This window comes from Pseudorasbora parva, chromosome 4 (assembly GCF_024679245.1).
Source record: "Pseudorasbora parva isolate DD20220531a chromosome 4, ASM2467924v1, whole genome shotgun sequence".
Classification (NCBI taxonomy): Eukaryota; Metazoa; Chordata; class Actinopteri; order Cypriniformes; family Gobionidae; genus Pseudorasbora; species Pseudorasbora parva.
The window spans coordinates 19,126,795-19,148,391 of NC_090175.1; the positions used below are offsets into that span (position 1 = coordinate 19,126,795).

Genomic DNA, 21,597 nt, shown 5'->3' on the forward strand with positions numbered 1-21,597 from the left:
TTCAGGTCCCAGGTTCCAGTTATTTGGCAACATTTAATCTTGACTTAAATTACATTAAACCAGAGAAAAGCTATGTCCAATGGAACAGACACAGGGTCTGAATGGGGTAGTTTGAAAATTTGATGTTTATCTGCTTACCTCCAGGGCAACCAAGGTATAGGTGACTTTGTTTCTTCAGTTGGGCACAAATTAAGATTTTTTTACTCTACTCCAACCGTTGCAGACTGTCTGTCGTATAATGGATAAAATCTATGAGTAAAAATAAAATAAACAAACATGCACAAAAAACATGGAAAAACAACCACAAGAAATTATATAAATACTGTTCGTTTCTGTCGTGCGCGCTAGGAGAAAGAACAGAGGATCCAATTGCAAAGAAGATAAAAGTTTAATCTCTCAAGACATCAGATTGATCAGAAAGTCACAAGGGCTGATAACAGCAGAGTCCAAAGGAAATTCACTGGGCACTGAGATTTCCGTGAAGCAGGGAGGCAATCGAGCAGACACGTTCGGCAGGAACGAAGACATCCCAACGAAGACCACGACACACAGGAACACCAGGACACACTGTAACAATCTGACACAAGATTGAGTGAGACACAGGAATATATGGGCCTGGTAATGAGGTGCAGCAGGTGAGAGTAATCGGTGATGAGTATTCAGTGACCACGCCTCCAACAACACCACACAACACAGACAGAATGAGACGATGAATTCATGAATCGTGACATTCTCACACAATCCGAACATTTTGTGTCTTAAGACATCAATGTTTCCTCACGAGCCACAGGGTTCTATTTGGATTTGTCTGTGCTTGTTTTTTTGTTTTGTTTTTTGTTATGTTTCACATTCATTATATGACTGACAGACTGAAATGGTTGGAGTTTAAAATCTTAATTTGTGTTCTACTGAAAAAACAGTCACCTATATCTTGGTTGCCCTGCAGAGAAACAATCCCTTTAAAGAGTGAGTGACAATATCTCAAAAATGAGGTCCTGAAGTAAGCAGTTTAGTCATGATGCAGTAATTGTAGCTGCCTACATGCTGCTGTAGTAGAAAACCTTCACTGAACCTTAGGTTTGCTAAATTGTCTTTAAAAATTACCACCCCACACACAAGAAGGACATTCTGTAGGATCTCAGGAGATAAGAAACGTTGCTTTCTTAAAAACAGTGAAACATCTTGTGAGCAAGACAAGATAACAAGGTCATCATAAGTGTTAGTTGTACTTTAAATTTATTGTCTGGAAGCACAATTTAAACAGTACAGGCAAAAAACACACATTTTGAATGTTCAGAGGCTTTGGCCCATATGCTGTTGTACATGGAGACACAGGAGGGGTTTTGTAACATCCTGTATTGACCTGATGAAATAATAGAAACAAATATTGAATGGCATGTTGTCACTGCCAGTGTCATGCCCAAGCAAACATGTTAACATACACAATACTGCCAAATGTTTTGGGACATCTGACTTTACATGCACATGAACTTTAGAGACAACCCATTCTTAATCTGTAGGGTTTAATATGGAGTTGGTTCACCCTTTGCAGCTATAACAGCTTCAACTCTTCTGGGAAGGCTTTTCAAAAGGTTTAGGAATGTTTATGGGAATTTGTGACAATTTTTCTAGAAGCGCATTTGTGAGGCCAGGCACTGATGTTGGTCTCAGCTCTTTTCATCCCAGAGGTGTTCTATTGGGTTGAGGTCAGGACTCTGTTCAGGCCAGTCAAGTTCCTTCACACCAAACTCCCTCATCCACGTCTTTATGGACCGTGCTTTGTGCACTGGTATGCAGTCAAGTTGGGAGCATGAAATAGTCAAAATGTCTTGGTATGTCGAAGCATTACACTGTAAAAAATAATACCCTATATCTACTCAATAAAATTGTGGCAACAGATTACAAGCAATGTTATTAATTAAATTCAACAACACTTAAAAAATGAGTTAGAATTAATCAAATGAGCACATTAAAAATCAACCATTCAAAATGAGTAACTGCAAACATCACACAAAACAATTAAGTAAAATTTAAACAAAAATATTGGTTTCCTTGGACAAAAACCTGACTTTAATAATGGATACTACTTATTGGAATTATTTTGATTTAACACAAATTTAAGTTGGTATTGTTATTTTTAATGAGTGAATTAATTAAAATCATTTAATTAAATCTGATTGCAGGTATGAATAACAGACAGACATCAAAGATGAATTACAAACTCATTTTATTGCCAACAAGTCACAAATTTTGTATTCTCAGTGTGAACTTTACCATCAGAACTGCAACTTCAAGGCCTATGAGAACTTCCAAGCATTCGATAACAATTCCAGTGTCATTTGGACTGTCACTTTTAGCTCCTGTCCTGGTCACAATTACTGCCATCACAAGCTGTTCAATTCCTGACTGTTCTTCATTTTCCTGCAATCATAAACAGCAGTGAGACTAAAAACAAAAAAAGAAATACTGATTAAAAGAGAAAATCTGAAACTCTATTTGTATCTTACGATACTGATCAAACAAGTTAAGTCCAGTCAAAAATATTATGGTTAAGTAACCAACAATAATTTATTTAAACTCACACATTTGGTATATTGAAATTAAGTTTGCATACGTTGAGTTCTTTGATGAGATCTCCTGTACGTTCCCCAAGGAATTCTGTCATGCAGCGGATGTCCCCCTATCGTCATATCAACAGGACAATGTTCATTCTAAAAGAAAGAAATTAATTAATGATATCTCCTCTAATGGCCGTGACATTTACCAAACATGCTTTAAACAGTGCCAATAGCAACACCCTGGACAAGCAATCAAAATCAACACCACATTTGAGATAAGTTAAATATGTGAAAAATAATGCTTTTTCCATTAAAATTTACTGAAGAAAACCAGATTAAAGGGTTAGTTCACACAAAATAAAATTTCATGTTCTCACCCACGTCATCCCAGACCCATTTTTTGATTAAATCTGATCCACACATAGGCAGCAACGACATAGCACCTTTAAAGTCCTATAGGCCCTATATATTAAAAACTCATATTACATCAAGTAGACAACTTGGACAATTTACAACAGCTTTTTCAAATATAAATTACATAATAGTCCTTACCTTTGTCAGAAATGAGTCTGCATCGAGGAACTCCAGTGCATGTGTGCCTCGTGCTGTGAGCTGCATTAAGCATGCGTTTTAACAGGAAATGCTTCTAAATTGAAAACAGCTCATTTGTATCATGTTGGATTAATTCAATATTCTCTCGAGTTTAAATTATTCAAAAATAATAGCTAAATCCTTAACAACCACATTTAGTAGATTTTATTCCAGTAATTTTTAAATAATTTCAATGCAAAAAAACTGTCAAAAAAACAAGAAATTAATTTTGCTAAATAAAGTTTACATATTAAATTTAATGAAATCTACAAACCCACAGATTGACTTTTTACAGTGTAAGAGTTCCTTTCACTGGAACTAAGGGGCCAAGTCCAACTCCTGAAAAACAACCCCACACCAACACCCCCCACACCAAACTTTACTCTTGGCGCAATGCAGTCAGGCAAGTACCGTTCTCCTGGCAATCATCAAACCTACACCTGAATTCAATGATTTGAATACTTTTGGCAATATAGTGTATATATTATATTAACATACAATCTACATGAGTATTGATTTCTCCACCCAGATAAAGGCTGAACAAACAAACAAATAAATAAATAAATAAATAAATAAAAAAAATATTTAAATAAATAAATAAATAAATAAATAAATAAATAAATAAATAAATAAATAAATAAATAAATAAATAAATAAATAAATAAATTCGACACTGGAGGAAAAAACTCTTTGAAAAAGCGGTTCTGAAATGAGTAACACAGAATGACTCGATTTGTACAGACCTGAGAACTAAGCAAGCAGCCAATCAATACAAGTCAAGTTTATATTATTTAAAACATTTTTTTTAATCTATTAAAGTCAGGTTATGTAACATATATAAAAAAGCAATGAACAGGAAATTTGTTGCATTCCCATATAGCATATTGGTACAACTTCACTATTATATTAACACAATTGATAATGAATTAGATTGTGTCTGTAAAAGGCATTGATTCAATTAGAGTGGTTTCTGTGCCTACTAAACTATGCAATACGATTTTACCAATTATTAAAATTATTTATACCTAGCATAAAGTAAACATTCAATGCTTTTAATGTGAATTAAGTTTGTATTAATTGTCTTTTTATGGGCTGAGAGATCCAGAGGTAAAGGCATGTGCCATGAAAAGGAAAAACTCTGTCCTAGTGTTTTTGTTTTTTTTGTGACAGCTGTCATTGTGCTCATAAACCTTTAAGTTTAACTGTCACCTGATCTAGGGGCATTGCTGTATAGCTGCCCATGTGCGGTGATCTTCTCTCTGTATCTGTGACTAAGCATTCAAATGAAGAGATGGGGACTCACTACCCAGGGGTTAAGCTTATTTTTCACCCCTAATGTGCACATTGCAAGTTCTGATTCCAACTAACCAACAGAAAACAACAAATACAGATGGTTGTTGAAATACTGTCACGGAAAATGTAACTGTCCTACTAAAAAAATGTGAAATAAATCAAATATTTTTACTACTAAAACACTATCTAAAAACTCATGAAAAATTTAGTTAAACTAATAATATATTTGATATTTATAAACTATAATGCACTCATTCAACTAGTGAATGGCTCATTGAATAATGACAGTCTCCAGTCTTCAGACTCTTATTCTTCTGTTTAAACAGAGATATCATTTGGTAGTTTTAATATGCCCTAGTGGCTATAGTAGGCCTCTTAACAACAGGGAACAACAATAGCCCACATATAATATTCTCAAGCTTTCTAAAATCTCAGGAAATATGTGCGGATGTCTTAAAAACACAGCCTAGTTTTCTTTCTATAAAGCTTCATGCCCATGGGGTACTAAATGTATTCAAAATGCATTTAGTTTAGTTACTTTTACAACAACAATAAAGTTCTTGATAATTGAGTTTGGTAGTTGTTGATACAGAAGTCAATATTAATGACCACAATTTTTTCATTCCACTGCTTATCATTTCAATGTTTCACCCACAAAACATTTTGCTTAACAGCATTATACTCATCATGAAGAATAATCTGCTTTCCTGTTCTTCATCATGTTGTGTCATACGGTATTGACCTAGATACACAGACAAACTGTATTCAAAAGAAAAGATAAATAGTCCAAGACTTAGAGGGGAAAAAATGAAAATAAACTTATGAATAATACATCTGCTTGTGTGTTGAGATACTAAATGAGGTGAAAGGTGCCCCAGTAAAAACTTTATATTCTTTTGGCAGTGCCATGAATAATATAGCTCTGGACTTGGCGGCAAAATCTGCACCCATTGGACAGGAGGGAAGCAAACGCTACTTTAAAAAAAAGTTGTGTGCTGAGAAGGCACAATATGTGACAATATGCACTGATGTGTGCAAAAATACTTGCTCCCAGAAAACAAATCATTTGTTTGGTTAGAATGATTGCTAATTAACATTGTGTTAGCATGACAATAGGCTGGTTATAATTTTTTTTTTTAAATAATAAAAAAACAAACCACTACCAGCAAATGCTAAGCATAGCTTTCTGTCTGTTTATAAAAACAATATTTTGAGAGAATTATTATAATTTATTTTTTTTCTGGGAGCAAATATAACATTAGTTATATCAATTAAAGCAGTGTTTTTCAAACTTTTTGCCATTCCCCACTTGGGAGGTATAGGGAAGTGCTCCGAGCCCCACCTGCCCCCAATCGCCCCAACAAAATGGTAATTATCTAGGCTTTAAGTTGCCTGTTAACATTTATTTTATTAACATCAGATTTAAACCTTTCATGTGTACAGTCAAAATATATTCAAATAATTTTGACTGCCAGTGTGAATTTTTTTTTTTTAAGGCAACTTTATTTTAGAACGTTTCACCTTAATGTTTCTATGGCAACGCGTCATGTTTATCACGTGACTCACCACAACCAAAATAGCGCTGTATGACAGATGTATCGCTTTTATTAAGTTTTTTTCTTCTTTTTTATTTAAAATATTGACAAACTTGCTTACCATTTCATCAACTATCTAATAATAAAATTTTGGGTTTGTTTTGCCATTTAAAAACCTTTACAAATGATTTTGATTATGATCTATAACGTTAATGTGAGATGGGCGCTGCCACGTTTGAACAGTTTGAACAAATGCACCGCAGTTCAGAGTCCTGTCAATCGGATTTACAGCACATATATTCATCAGCTTCTCCTGGAATACGTAAATGACTGGAAGAAGTAAGTGACCGGTAAACTGGGAGAAGAATCGAGCAAACTTTAGTTACTTACACTGTGTATCTGATATGAATAAAACATGTCGGCCAGTTATATTTGAATGGATTGTTATTGCTGCTTCCATAGACACCAGTTTGTATTCTACAAACTCTAAATCTATTGTTTTACTATAGCCTACTTGTGTATATAAATGCTACCTATTCAATTAAACTTAAAATAAACAGTATGTGGTTGAAAACAATGCATGATGTATGTCAAGAGCTGAGTGCGTCCGCATCTGGCTCAGCACCAGCCGTAGCCCACCGTTATGCCACGTCACTGAACATTCTAAATCCCATATGTGGGTCCGCACTCTCAGGGGCATAGAAATAAAAATCCCATGTGGGACCGCTCAAAAGGTTATAGAGATGGGCACAAAAAATTAACACATTTCCTCCCGTTTGTCGCACCCCACTTGTCATGTCTCTATTCCCCACCAGAGGGGCGCGCCCCACACTTTGAGAAGTGCTGAATTAAAGGAACTGTATGTAAGAATGAATCAAATGATTGTAAGATTGAATTTCAATGAATCATAAAATGACCCTGATATATCACTAGATATATTGCCAGCTCTGCTCTAGTTACCACAGCTGCAGCTAAAAACGTTCCTGCTGATCCTGGAGCCAATCTGGCAACCTCGAGTCAGGGGGTGGGGGAGAGGGGACACACCACTCTACAGTCATTTGAAAGGGATTGCGAGCCCAAAGTGGAGGCTATGGTGAAGGCCAAAGTATATGGTTTAGGCCAAAGTCTATGGTGAAGGCCAAAGTATATGGTTTAGGCCAAAGTCTATGGTGAAGGCCAAAGTATATGGTTGAGGCCAAAGTCTATGGTGAAGGCCAAAGTATATGGTTGAGGCCAAAGTCTATGGTTGAGGCCAAAGTATATGGTGAAGGCCAAAGTATATGGTTGAGGCCAAAGTATATGGTGAAGGCCAAAGTATATCATGGAGGCCAAAGTATATGGTTGAGGCCAAAGTCTATGGTGAAGGCCAAAGTATATGGTTGAGGTCAAAGTCTATGGTGAAGGCCAAAGTATATGGTTGAGGTCAAAGTATATGGTGAAGGCCAAAGTATATGGTTGAGGCCAAAGTCTATGTTGAAGGCCAAAGTATATGGTTGAGGCCAAAGTATATGGTGAAGGCCAAAGTATATCGTGGAGGCCAAAGTATATGGTTGAGGCCAAAGTCTATGGTGAAGGCCAAAGTATATGGTTGAGGTCAAAGTCTTTGGTGAAGGCCAAAGTATATGGTTGAGGCCAAAGTATATGGTGAAGGCCAAAGAATATGGTTGAGGCCAAAGTCTATGTTGAAGGCCAAAGTATATGGTTGAGGCCAAAGTATATGGTGAAGGCCAAAGTCTATGGTGAAGGCCAAAGTATATGGTGGAGGCCAAAGTATATGGTGAAGGCCAAAGTATATGGTTGAGGCCAAAGTATATGGTGAAGGCCAAAGTATATGGTGAAGGCCAAAGTCTATGGTGAAGGTCAAACTATATGGTGGAGGCCAAAGTATATGGTGAAGGCCAAAGTATATGGTTGAGGCCAAAGTCTATGGTGAAGGTCAAAGTATATGGAAGAAGCCAAAGACTATGGTGAAGGTCAAAGTCTATGGTGAAGCTCAAAGTCTATGGTGAAGGTCAAAGTATATGGTTGAGGCCAAAGTCTATGGGGAAGGTCAAAGTATATGGTGGAGGCCAAAGTCTATGGTGAAGGTCAAAGTATATGGTGAAGGTCTAAGTCTATGGTGAAGGCCAAAGTATATGGTGGAGCCCAAAGTCTATGGTGAAGGTCAAAGTATATGGTGAAGGTCTAAGTCTATGGTGAAGGCCAAAGTATATGGTGGAGCCCAAAGTCTATGGTGAAGGTCAAGTGAGGGAGGAGCCAAGACGAGAAGAGATGGGATTAGTGGCTGGAGGCAGAGAAGAATGTAAGAATGAATCAAATGATTGTAAGAATGAATTTCAATTAATCATAAAATGACCCTGATATATCACTAGATATATTGCCAGCTCTGCTCTAGTTACCACAGCTGCAGCTAAAAACGTTCCTGCTGATCCTGGAGCCAATCTGGCAACCTCGAGTCAGGGGGTGGGGGAGAGGGGATACACCACTCTACAGTCACTTGAAAGGGATTGCGAGGCCAAAGTGGAGGCTAAAGTCTATGGTGAAGGCCAAAGTATATGGTTTAGGCCAAAGTCTATGGTGAAGGCCAAAGTATATGGTTTAGGCCAAAGTCTATGGTGAAGGCCAAAGTATATGGTTGAGGCCAAAGTATATCGTGTAGGCCAAAGTATATGGTTGAGGCCAAAGTCTATGGTGAAGGCCAAAGTATATGGTTGAGGTCAAAGTCTATGGTGAAGGCCAAAGTATATGGTTGAGGCCAAAGTATATGGTGAAGGCCACAGTATATGCTTGAGGCCAAAGTCTATGTTGAAGGCCAAAGTCTATGGTGGAGGCCAAAGTATATGGTGAAGGCCAAAGTCTATGGTGAAGGCCAAAGTATATGGTGGAGGCCAAAGTATATAGAGAAGGTCAAACTATTTGGTGGAGGCCAAAGTATATGGTGAAGGCCAAAGTATATGGTTGAGGCCAAAGTATATGGTGAAGGCCAAAGTATATGGTGAAGGCCAAAGTCTATGGTGAAGGTCAAACTATATGGTGGAGGCCAAAGAATATGGTGAAGGCCAAAGTATATGGTTGAGGCCAAAGTATATGGTGAAGGCCAAAGTATATGGTTGAGGCCAAAGTCTATGGTGAAGGTCAAAGTATATGGAAGAAGCCAAAGACTATGGTGAAGGTCAAAGTCTATGGTCAAGCTCAAAGTCTATGGTGAAGGTCAAAGTGTATGGTTGAGGCCAAAGTCTATGGGGAAGGTCAAAGTCTATGGTCAAGCTTAAAGTCTATGGTGAAGGTCAAAGTATATGGTGAAGGTCTAAGTCTATGGTGAAGGTCAAAAGTATATGGTGGAGCCCAAAGTCTATGGTGAAGGTCAAAGTATATGGTGAAGGTCTAAATCTATGGTGAAGGCCAAAGTATATGGTGGAGCCCAAAGTCTATAGTGAAGGTCAAGTGAGGGAGGAGCCAAGACGAGAAGAGATGGGATTAGTGGCTGGAGGCAGAGCCAGGGAATCCACTCATTTTGGGTAAAGCTGGAGACTGCAAGCTCATCCACATAGAACAACAACATAACACCAATGGAAAATCAAGACCTGGCCGGTAAGGCCGGTAAAACTGGTGTTAACCCTTGTGTTGTTTGGTGATTTTAGACAGAAACAAATCTTCATATTCATCAGAATGGTACAAAACTCAAAATAATTTAAGGGGGAAAAATTGTGGGCTTTAAAATATGACAACAGAGAACGTTTGTGTGTGTGTGTATTTTTTACCCAGCCCCCTTTTTACTCTTGCTTGGCTTCTTCCTCCTTTTGTTCCTCTTCTTTTCTTTCTTTTCACTGATGAATCTTAAGAAGGTATTCCATGTCTTCACATTGCACTTCACAATGTGCTCATGTTTACGTCAAACGTGAACTTCACTCACATGCTGGTGACAGTTGGTCTAAAGCGAAAAGAGAGTAAATTGTGAGACCATTTCTGGATGTACTGTATTTTCTTTCAATACATAATAGGAATCGCAAGAGACATGGGCTTCCTTCTTAATGTAATGATTAATATTATGTCTACAGAACCAACCTGATCTCACAAAATTCCGTGAACTGAACACGGACCCTTAACTCAAAAATCTTTGGTAGTTTCACGGAATTGCCGAAAATTCCGTGATGGGTTCACAGAAGTGATGCCTATGTAAGTCAATGACAGTCCACACATGGATTCCCTGTTCCAAGACCTTATATTCGTCAGTTTGATTCAGTTAGCATAATTTAATTTAAGTGTTCTGAGGCCAAACGATTGATTTCTGTGAAGAAAATCCCCAAAAGCGATCAGTAACGTTGAGTCCATCCGCCGAATATTAATACATTTCATATATTGCTGGCGGAAGAAATGTCACGTCAGGTTTGAAAGCATTCGTGTGACCAATTGCGTCATTACATCAGCTTTGATTGTAAAATGCCATTGGCTCTCATGTGTCTCGTGACCGATGGCGTCATGCTGAAGAGTTGTTTGTAATGTATCAATTGAATGAAAAATATGAATGAGTGCGTGCATGGTGCCCGATCATCATTTCAACGATGAAAACATTCAAATCAAGTCTATTCTTTACGTGAAGATATCGTATGACTTCAGAACACTTGGAATGCAACATGAGTTAATACTTCTATACTGTTTTTGGTCCGTTTTTGCAATAAATAAGTGTCTGTGACTGTAGTCTACATTTATTTGCCTGTTATGTGTTTTATATTGTTGAGTGGGTGGGTTTAGGGTAGGAGTGGAGTTAGTTGCTCCGAAATATAAAAGTAGGCTATAAATATTCATAAAATCATGTCTACTTTTACAAATGCAAATAATTAAATGTGTGTTGGGAATCCGTGTGTGGACCACGGATCCTGCTTGTCATTGACTTACATAGGCATCACTTCCGTGGACCCATCGCGGAATTTTAGGCGATTCCGTGAAACTACCACAGATTTTTGAGTTAAGGGTCCGTGTTCATTTCACGGAATTCTGTGAGACCAGGTTGACAGAACTCAGCAAAATAGTGTTTGCAACCTAAAAAGAAAGCTGTTACTTTTTAACTAAGTACCACTAAAATGTAATTCATTTGTACTCAAAAATGTAAATACAAAATGTCAAGTTAAAACTTCCATTCATTTCAACCTTGAACACAGACACTCCTGAGTGCTAAAGGAAACTTCACATTCCCTTTATTCAACAGGGTTAAACAAGAGAGTCAGGAACACACGCATAACCAAATCAAAATTAACGTGATAACTGCTGAGCCGATGTGAATTGACAAAAGGCCAACCTCTGAACCAATAAACAGGAGCACAAATCAGGCTTACTCAAGCTTAGGAGCTTCAGACAGAGGTTGATAGGGGGATTGCCAGCATATTTTTAGCATGTCTTTTAATTGCCATTTTCACCTTTTCATGTCAGAGACATTCAAAATAATAGGCTGACATGAACCCTGCCTCCCCCTGCTGTAGTCTCGGTGGACGAACCCTCCTTTGTACATCTCAGACTCTTCCAGAACACCGCTGCATGCATCCCTGACAAAGTTCACTTGTTCCGCCCACGGTGTAGGCCGGGAGTCCTGCGATGTACCCCAGAGGGCCCCTGCAAACATGACAGCCTCTGGGCTGAATCTGCCCATGCTGTTCTGCCCACATAACCTAATTGCAGTCTTCTGTCATCTAGCAGGGGGAATAAGTGATCAGCATCAGAGGCAAAGTGAAAGAAGCGTTCCCAATTATAGTGGTAAGGATAAAGTTAGTGTAAGGACTGCATTTTTGGACTGGAATGTTCTTCTAGGATCAACAAAATGTGCTGTAACTCGGCAAAATCAAGGTGACCATGTGACCAACTCTAAAGCAGCAGTAAAATTAATGGCCATCAATGGAGAAATATGCTTTTAAGGATAGTTTAGTATGAATAAAATATGAATAAAATAAATGATATATATATATTCTAATGTAAAAACACATTATATAAATATCATTTGTTATATAATGATGCAGTGATGATGTACAGCATAGGCCATTTCAGAAGTTAGCATCACCCTGGTTCCCTTGATAAATCCCAACCGGATTTTTCCATTGGCTTTTTGATTATTACAAAAAATAAGCTGGGATTCATAAAGGTTTATAATTCTTACACTATTTGTTCATTGTGTTTATCTTCAGAACTAAACACAACTTTTATGAATTTTGAACACGGTCACCAGAGGTAAAAAGGCAATAAAGGAACAACACTGAAGTCGCACAATTTCAACATCATTACCATTAGATTCTGGCAACCACCCTTTCAGTCTTTATTTTAAAAATTGTTTGCAAGAGTGTGATTATACAATGAGGCTGCAAAGGCCTCCAGTAACATTGTTTCTCTGTGGGTTTATTGTTATAGTTGTGGTGTGGACTTTCATATTCACAGAATGATTATTAGCAAAGATATAGAAAGACAGTTCACTTGTGTTACTTATGAACGGGAGAAACTGCAAAACTCAATATGTCGGAATAGTTCTAAGGTAAAAGAGCCAATCACTCATTGGTAAATTTAATTGCGTCACTGCAGTTCCCATAGAAACCTGATGCTGCGTCCCAGTTCGCCTACTTATACTACGTCCTAAAAGTATGTATTCTTTTTGTGAAGAAAAAGTACATACTTTTGAGTGTGTAGCAGAAAAGTATGCAAGCTTCGGGACATACTACTTCATCATCTTTAACGGACTCTGTCGCTTAGTAATGTTTATCTCATCACCGTTTTAAACTGCCCTGTCAATCATCATCAGATTCATCACATTTAAAATCCTCCACATTCAGTTTCATTTCCTACCATATCAGAGAAAAATGACAGATTTTCATGTTCAGATTTGTTTAAATAATCAAGACATCACTAACAGGTTAAGCAGATTATAATGAATATATAGGCTGTAAGTATAGTGCATATATATTTAGTGAAGAGTTTTCCTTTCTCTAGTGAACTAACCAGCTGTGGACACTAAAGGACTTCTGAGGTAAAGCTGTTTTATTGATATCTTTCCACCGTTAAGACAATGATTGAGCAATTACACAAGATATAATACGTTTCAGTAAGTTATAATGTATCCTCATACCTTCAGCTGTTGATTGATGTTTAATCTTTGAATAGAAGAGATGATCGTGTTATAGGCCACCGCTCCTATACTGTGATCTGTCACGTCACATTAAAGAGCGTAAAAGCTCTTAATATTAAGTAACTTACAGTTTAGACATTGCCAGCTCATTTGTCTGCTTTGGCTCTGCTGAAAATAGTTCCAAACAAATCCATAGTAAAACCTTTTCACCAGCACAGTAGTGGTGATTCATCTCTGAATTATTCAGTGTTTTTGAATGAATTGGTTAAAAAAAAAAAATATTATAATTAAAAAAATATATATATGTATAATAACACATACATATCTGTATCTCATTGTGAAGGCTGCATGCTCTAGAGGTTACATTTGTCAGCCGCATCTGTCACCGATCCTTTGAAATGAGACACAGCCTCAGTCACTTTTGAACAAAACTGTTGAATGAATGATTTGATGAATCACTTATAATACAGTCACTTACTGCCACCTATTGGCGTAATATAATCCTGCAGAAAGGCTAAGCAGCCAAACCATGGGCCCCTAGGGAAAAACTGCAACTTCAATATGGCAGAAAAGAAGAACCTGGATCTAAATCACTAGTTTCTGAGATCTTCAAGACAGAAGAAAACATTTTTTTTTTTCATCTGGCATCTGCTGTTGAAAATGCACAATCCCTTTGACGATACTTGTGGATCCAACCTAAAGTGTTCCAGTTGCTATGCTGGCTGTGCTGCCATGAATTATAAGTGTGCAATTTGCACAGAGCTTTAGAGAACAGAAGGTAACATCAAATGAGTGTAAAGAGAGTGAATGTGAAGAAAAAAAACAACAGTTAAGAGATATTACTAGCATCTCAAAGCTATCGGAGGGACGGTTCATCATTTCCATATATCCAATTTCTCCATCTGACTGAAAATAAATAAATTAGCAAAAGCAATCATATGCTTTTTTTGCAAGCCCTTTGCATTCATTTGTTGGGTCACAATAGCTGCCATTTTCAAGTCCATTTTCAGAATAATTTATTCATCTTTGAATGAAGAAGAGCCACATCATCAGATGCTTTGTGATGAACAATAAACCTGATATTTATCTCAGGCCAAACAATAACAAAAGCTTCACATGGAATAATATATGGCAGATCAGAAAATAAGTCTCTCTAATGTCGTATTCTTTGTTTTACAATGGCACATTTACAAGTCTGTGCATCTGTTTGGGCATGTCAAATCTATCTCATTTCCCTATCTGTCATTATGCATCAGGACGTTAAAATCTGAATATTTGTGGACTGGCCATCCACTTCCACAGACCATGATATTTCCCTACTAAATGTCACAAGGATAATTCTGTGAATTTATTCGGTTTCCATAAATTCAGAGCCTCAAGCATGTATGGAAGTCTGTTTCCGCCACTAAATAAAAAAAAATTAAAAGAATAGCATAATAGCATTGCAACTTTTTATCTCAGAATTCATACTTTTTTTCCTCAAAATTGTGAGTTATAAGGTCAGAATTCTGAGAAATAAACTAGCTATTGCGTGATATAATGTCAGACTTTTTACATTTTTTTCTCACAATGACGAGTTCTAATGTCAGAATTCTAAGATATAAACTTGCGTGATATAAAGTTAAAATTCCGACTGAGAAATAGTCAGAATTCTGACTTAATATCACGCAATTGCGAGTTTATATCACAGAATTCTGACTTTATAACTTGCAATTGTGAGAGGAAAAGTCAGAATTCTGAGAATTCTCGCTGCATACGAAGATTCCATCGGGCTTTAACGCTATATCCAACTAACTATCCGCTTCGCCACTCGTATGCAGGCGTGTCTTGAAGAACACCACGACCAGTGTTTGAGCCTGCCATCCCTCCGTCGTCCAAAGTCCGTCAGCCCTCCAGAACCAGTACACGAAGCTATGCCACTAGAAACCACCTGGAATGGAGAAAACGGTTGGCCAACGGCCTATGTTTATATTGCGGAGCTTCGGCTCACTACATCAACAAGTGTCCTACACTTCCTCCTCGTCCTTTGGTGAGTGTGATCTATCCTGCTACCTATAAGAGTCGACCATTGACCACTGTAGTGAACCTGATTACCACCGATGTTTCCTTGCCTTCTCGGCTCTCCTCGACTCCGGTTCCGCTGGGAATTTCATCTCCAGCGCCCTCTGCCATCAGCTCTACCGCACAACGACCCGCACTCCCACTATCTTCCAAGTTGAATCCATCACCAGCAGGCCGTTAAGCCGGCGGCATGTCAGTCTCCTTGTCGGCCCCCTTCAGCTCCAGACAGGGCTTCTACATGTGGAGGAGATCCACCTACTGGTTCCTGAGGATACCACCGCTGACCTGATCCTAGGGCGCCCATGGTTAGAGCAGCACAACCCTGTCATCTCCTGGTGAGGTCCTCAAGTTGGGAGAGAATTGTTTCTCTGGTTGTTTGACTGCACTGCCTGTTCCTTCCACGTCTTGTTCCAGGAGTATCCCTGTCTGTGCCTCTGTTACGAGCCCCTACTCTTTCTCTTGTTTTCTTTCCTGTCTGAGAATAGCTGCCAATTGGATGGGGGTGGAGCCTGATTATGCCTAACACCTGAGGCCTCTGCCTACTTAAGAGCTGCTCTATTGAAAGTCCCCTCAAAAAGCGATCTGTTAGCATTCCACCCTGCTACGTCCACTTCAGTGACGTTTTCTGTCCTCACCGGGCTTCCAAGCTGCCTCCCCATCGGCCATGGGACTGTGCCATCGATCTGCTTCCGGCTGAGCCAGTGCCCAGGGGAAAGATCTATCCCCTCTCCCTGCCGGAGGAGAAGGCCATGGAAGAGTACATCCAGGAGGCACTCGATCAGGGCTATATCCGACCATCCACGTCCCCTACTGCATCTAGCTTCTTCTTCGTGGCCAAGAAGGACGGAGGCTTGAGGCCCTGCATCGATTACCGAGCCGTTAGAGATTACCATCAAGTTCAGATATCTCCTTCCTCTCGTCCTAACAGCGCTCGAACATCTCCGTGGGGCCACTGTCTTCACCAAGTTGGACCTCCGCAGCGCGTACAACCTCATCCGGATACGTGAGGGGGACAAGTGGAAGACCGCCTTCGTGACCCCTACAGGCCACTACGAATATTTGGTGATGTCCTATGGCCTGGCAAACGCCCCCTCCGTATTCCAGGATTTCATTCATGAGGTGCTCCGGGAGTTCCTCCACAAGTCAGTTCTAGTGTACATGGATGACATCCTGATCTCTGAGCCTGGCCAACCATCGTCGTCACGTTGCGGAGGTCCTGCAACGCCTGAGGGAATTCCAGTTGTACCTCAAAACCGAGAAATGCTCCTTCCATCAGCCCTCAGTGCAGTTCCTTGGATATTGTGGCATCCAGATGGACAAGGGGAAGGTGGACGCCATTAAGACCTGGCCCACTCTTTCCACAATCAAAGAGCTCCAGCGCTTCGTAGGTTTCGCAAATTTCTACTGAAGATTCATCCAGAATTACAGTGTCATTACCAGTCCCCTCACTCACCTCCTGCATAGTAAGCCCAAGTCTCTGTCCTGGAATCCAGTGGCCACGAAGGCCTTTGAAGATCTCAGGGAAGCCTTCACCACTGCTCCCATCCTGGTCCATCCCAATCCTGCCAAGCCGTTCGTCGTGGAAGTGGACGCATCCACCACCAGAGCGGGAGCGGTGTTGTTGCAACAGCAGGGGATGCCAGTGAACTCCATCCATGTGCTTTCTTCTCCCGGAAGTTCAGCCTGGCGGAGGTCAATTATGACATCGGGAACAGGGAGCTACTTGCCATCAAGCTTGCCCAAGGAGGCATTGGCTGGAGGGATCCCAACATCCATTCCTGGTACTCACAGACTGCAGGCAAGCTCCTCCCACTGCCCATTCCGAATCGTCCGTGGTCACACCTAGGAGTGGATTTCATCACCTACCTTCCAGTGTCCGATGGCAATACCTGCATCCTAGTGGTGGTAGACCGTTTCTCCAAGTCCTGTCATCTCATCCCCCTGAAGAGCCTGCCCACAGCCCTGGAAACAGCGGAATTGATGTTTAACATAATCTTTCGGTATTATGGAATCCCTTAGGACATTGTGTCGGACCGAGGACCACAGTTTACCTCTCATGTCCTCTCGCTCCTAGGTGTGACCGTGAGTCTATCGTTGGGCTACCATCTGCAGACAAGCGGGCAGACATAGAGGAAGATCCAGGAGAACGGTTTATCCTCTGTACCTTCTGTCATGGTCACCAGAACTCCTGGAACCAGTTCCTGGGTTGGGCCGAGTATGCCCAGAACTCCCTCTGACAAGCCACCACGGGATTGACCCCCTTCCAATGCGTGCTCAGTTATCAACCCCTACTGTTCCCCTGGTCGGGAGAACCATCGGATGTGCCAGCCGTCAATTACTGGTTCCGGAAGAGCGAGAGGGTCTAGGACTCAGTGCACCATCAACTCCAGCGAGCCCTGCGCAGGCGCAAGATGGCAGCCGATCTACAGCCGATCTACACTCCAACTTTCCAGCCGGGACAGAAGGTATGGCTGTCAACGCGGGACATCAGATTTCGCCTGCCATGCAGGAAGCTCAGTCCCAGGTTCATTGGCCCCTACAGGATCGCCAAGCAGATCAACCCTGTCACATACCAGCTCCAACTCCCACCAGAATTCCGGATTCCCCCCATGTTCCACGTTTCACTCCTAAAACCTCCTTTCAGAGACTGGGGTTGCCGAAGAGACTCCCCTCCCACTCATTGTGGAAGAAGGTACCGCATACAGCGTAAAGGAGATCTTGGACTCCCGGCGCCGTGGTGGTCTCCTGGAGTATTTGATGGATTGGGAGGGCTATGGACCAGAGGAGCGCTCATGGGTACCCAGAAATTACATTCTTGATCCTACTCGGCTTGAACATTTCCATGCCTCTCATCCCAACAGACCTGCACCGCGAGGCTGAGGTCGACCACCAGGGGGGGGTTGGGGGGAATGTCACAGACACGCCAGGCACCCATGTCACAAACTCACAGCGCACACCCTCACCAGAGTACTGATCACGAACATCTGCAGCTCATCACCACCCCAATCACCAGCAGCACAAAAGATACACACACGCACGCACGCAATCACTGTCCGGTCTCGTCTTGAGAAAGGTACTAATTTCTTTTGTTTACCTTAAGGACTCCCTCGATGTTAACTACCAGTCTCCAGCGTCTCTTGTCAAGTCTCCTCGAATATCCTGTGTCCAGCATGTGTGTGTTCCTTGTGCTCCAGCGTTCCTCTCCAGCGATCTCTTCAACGTTTCCCATCTACACCCGAAGCCCACCCAGACCACGCTATCACTGAGTCACCTGCCCTTTACCCCGTTCTATCTCACTGGTGCTCAATTAACTCTGCAAACTTACCATTCTTGTCTCCGCAGTCTCTGTACCTGTGACAGAAATGGGCTTCCATTTAAAAAAAAAAAAACAATAATAAAAAAAACAATTCCTACCACATTCTCAATAGATCATTTAAATAAAATAAAATAGGCTTCATTCCATAAAGTCATCATTCACAAGTGGTCTGGACATTCCGTCCCATTCCTGGACCTTGAGGACATCTTAAGCATTCACTATGAGAATCTTAGATAAGAGATGGACAGATATCATGTTGGATTTATGGTCTCAGGATGAAGCACAATAGGCACCTCCTGGCGTTTTTCAAATTTGTCCTCCTCCTGGCTACACACTCCTATTGTGTGCCTGTACGTGGGCCGGTTGTTGAAGAGGCGATGTGACACTGACTGGCAGATAAGTGTTTTTCCACCACAATACTGAGATTAATGGAGCTATTTTTTTATTTTTATTTTTTTGAGTGTGCACTGTGAAAAAAGGTATGGCTGTCTATATATATACCTGAAAAAATATATATACCTGTATGTTTATATAACCCTTGCTATTTGGTTGCATGGCCTTAGTATGATTAGTAAGACAAACTGCAAATTAATTTTGATGGTATCTTGATAAAAAAAAAAGAAAAAAAAAAAAGAAAAACACCAATTCATTTCAAGTAATCTCTTTTATACTGTAGGTGTTATACTGTAGGAAACATCTAAACTAAATTATACCGTAATTCACATTATTTAACACTATTAACATTATTTATGTTTAGAAGACTTATATGCGTATTTAAAGTGCTTTTCATATCCATTTACCTTATGGTTCCATACCATTCATAAAGGTTTGTAGCACATGAGCAAATTGATTTTCATGTACTGCTCATTTTTAAATGGACAGAGTCAGCATGAATCAGCCATGTTTAATAGACTGGGTACTAATAAGCATTTACGACCCTGCTTCTGTTTCTAGCTTCAGCTAGTTAGGTGGTAAGATAGTGTTCAAAGATTTGCTAAAAAAAAGGTTCTGAGTTCGAAACCCCAGAACGGCTTATTTATTTATTTACATGAGAGTGAACAAGGCACTTAACCCTATGTCTAGTTCCAAAGGGACTGTCCTGCAGAAAGCACTGCTAAACATGCACATCCTATGGATTTTTTTTTTTTTTTTGCTCAGGCATCAGAGGAATGGACAGACAATGTTTTGGTAGGTTGTAAACATGACTCACATGTATAGAGGAAGAACATCAACTAAAGACTTAATTGTGTACTATAGCATCTTATATATCATCTTCTTATAGTTATGTGAATACCTAGAACAGTCCTACAGTGAGTAATGGCTACCTACTTATCTTTTGCCGACCTTTTTGGGAAATTAGGTATATATTATATCTCTGACTCAAAAGTGCTGTGAAACTGCACAAGCAAAAAATGAGCTGACATTCGCTCTAAATAACCTTTTCCCCCTCTTCATTTCATTCAGCACACTGTGAATTTTGAGTTCTGATAGCTACAGAAATCACTAAAACTACTCCTATTACTCAGCCTGGTCCTGGTGTGAATGTACAAAAACAAAGATGTTCCATATATATATATATATATATATATATATATATATATATATATATATATATATATATATATATATATATATATATATATATATACTGTATATATATGTATATATATATATATATATATATATATATATATATATATATATATATATATATATATATATATATATATATATATATTGCCAAGAAGACAATAGATTTGCAATTGAAGCAGACCAGATTAGTTGTTTTCTGCAGCATTGTGACTTCGAATGCATGTAATAGTGGCACTAAGCACTCACATACATTTCAAATGATAGATAAGCCAACTTAAGTAAAATATAGAGAGCAAGAGAGAGTGAGGGAGTTCTAGTGTTCTAATGGAAGTCTAATAATTGCCTGCATTAGACTCTAATTTATGCATGAAAAATGTTGGTAGTGGAATGTAAATGCAGATGGGTAATGGACTCCTACGGATGCCCTGGTTCTTCTTCTCCCCATTAACCTAAATGCCTATAGGTTGTTTTATGTAGCCTACAGTTTACATCTTGCACAGAAAAAAAGTAGGTTTGTGCTGTTTGTATACAAAACAATTAACTTCCATTGATGTCATTTGCTATGCCTATTGCACTTGGTCTATTATATAGCTTGAAATGAAAAGGGTAGATGTGAAGCCATCATGCAGAAATAATATTATACTTTATGGGAATAATAATACCGTTCCAAAAGAGCAGAACAATGTGCCGCAAATTACTTTCTAAAATCACTTAATAATTTAGCAAAAAGCATTGCAATTTTATGTCAGTGAATACAATGCCAATGTCTATCCTTAGGAATAAATCAAGTAAATAATGAATAACTTTTGAAAGCATCACATATGTTCTCATGATATCAGCTGAGTCACACAGACAGACAGATAGAAAGACAGACCACGATAAAAAAACAACCCTCAAATTCTCAAGAAACAGGTCAACACACACACACACAACCTCTCTCACACACACACACACTGGTTCATTATCTTTGTGGGGACTCAGCATAGAGGTAATGGCTTTTATACTGTACAAACTCTATATCCCCTTACACTAACCCTACCCCTTAACCTACCAATCACACAAAACTTTCTGCATTTAAAGGGTTACTTCAGCGATTAGCATATGGCTTTGTATTAGGGATGTTAACCGATGACCGTTTAACCGATGGTTGACCGTATCAATGTTAACCGATCAAGGTTGTTGGTTAAAAAAAAAAAGTGATCTCTAAATTAGGCTATTATAGACCAGCTGGATCTCATGAAAAATGCGTATAAATAGTACGAGCGCGCAATGTCGTGGAATGTATACACCAAAACTCATTTTGGCGTGCATATGATACGCTGTTTTTCGCGTGCATATGATACGCACTTTATGGCGTATTATACATACGAACCCCCCACCCCACTACCCTAAACCTACCCAAGAGAGCGTGTCATATATACGCCATAAAGTGCGTATCATATGCATGCGAAAAGCAGTTTCGCGTTTTCGTTTTCGCCATCCCTACTTTGTATCAGTAGAAACCCTGGAGTATTTTCAAATGATTGTGCTTTCCCCCCTCATATCCCA

At 39.6% G+C, this 21,597-nt stretch overlaps 1 long non-coding RNA gene across 1 annotated transcript; it reads right to left on the bottom strand.

Moving 5' to 3' along the window:
* Positions 1 to 2,269: 2,269 nt before the first annotated feature.
* On the bottom strand, positions 2,270 to 2,994 carry LOC137073946 (uncharacterized). The gene is made up of 3 exons (XR_010904834.1): positions 2,936 to 2,994; positions 2,615 to 2,711; positions 2,270 to 2,421 (listed from the first exon to the last, which is right to left on the bottom strand). It is a non-coding gene; the product is annotated as an uncharacterized lncRNA (long non-coding RNA).
* Between the last annotated feature and the right edge of the window lie 18,603 nt (positions 2,995 to 21,597).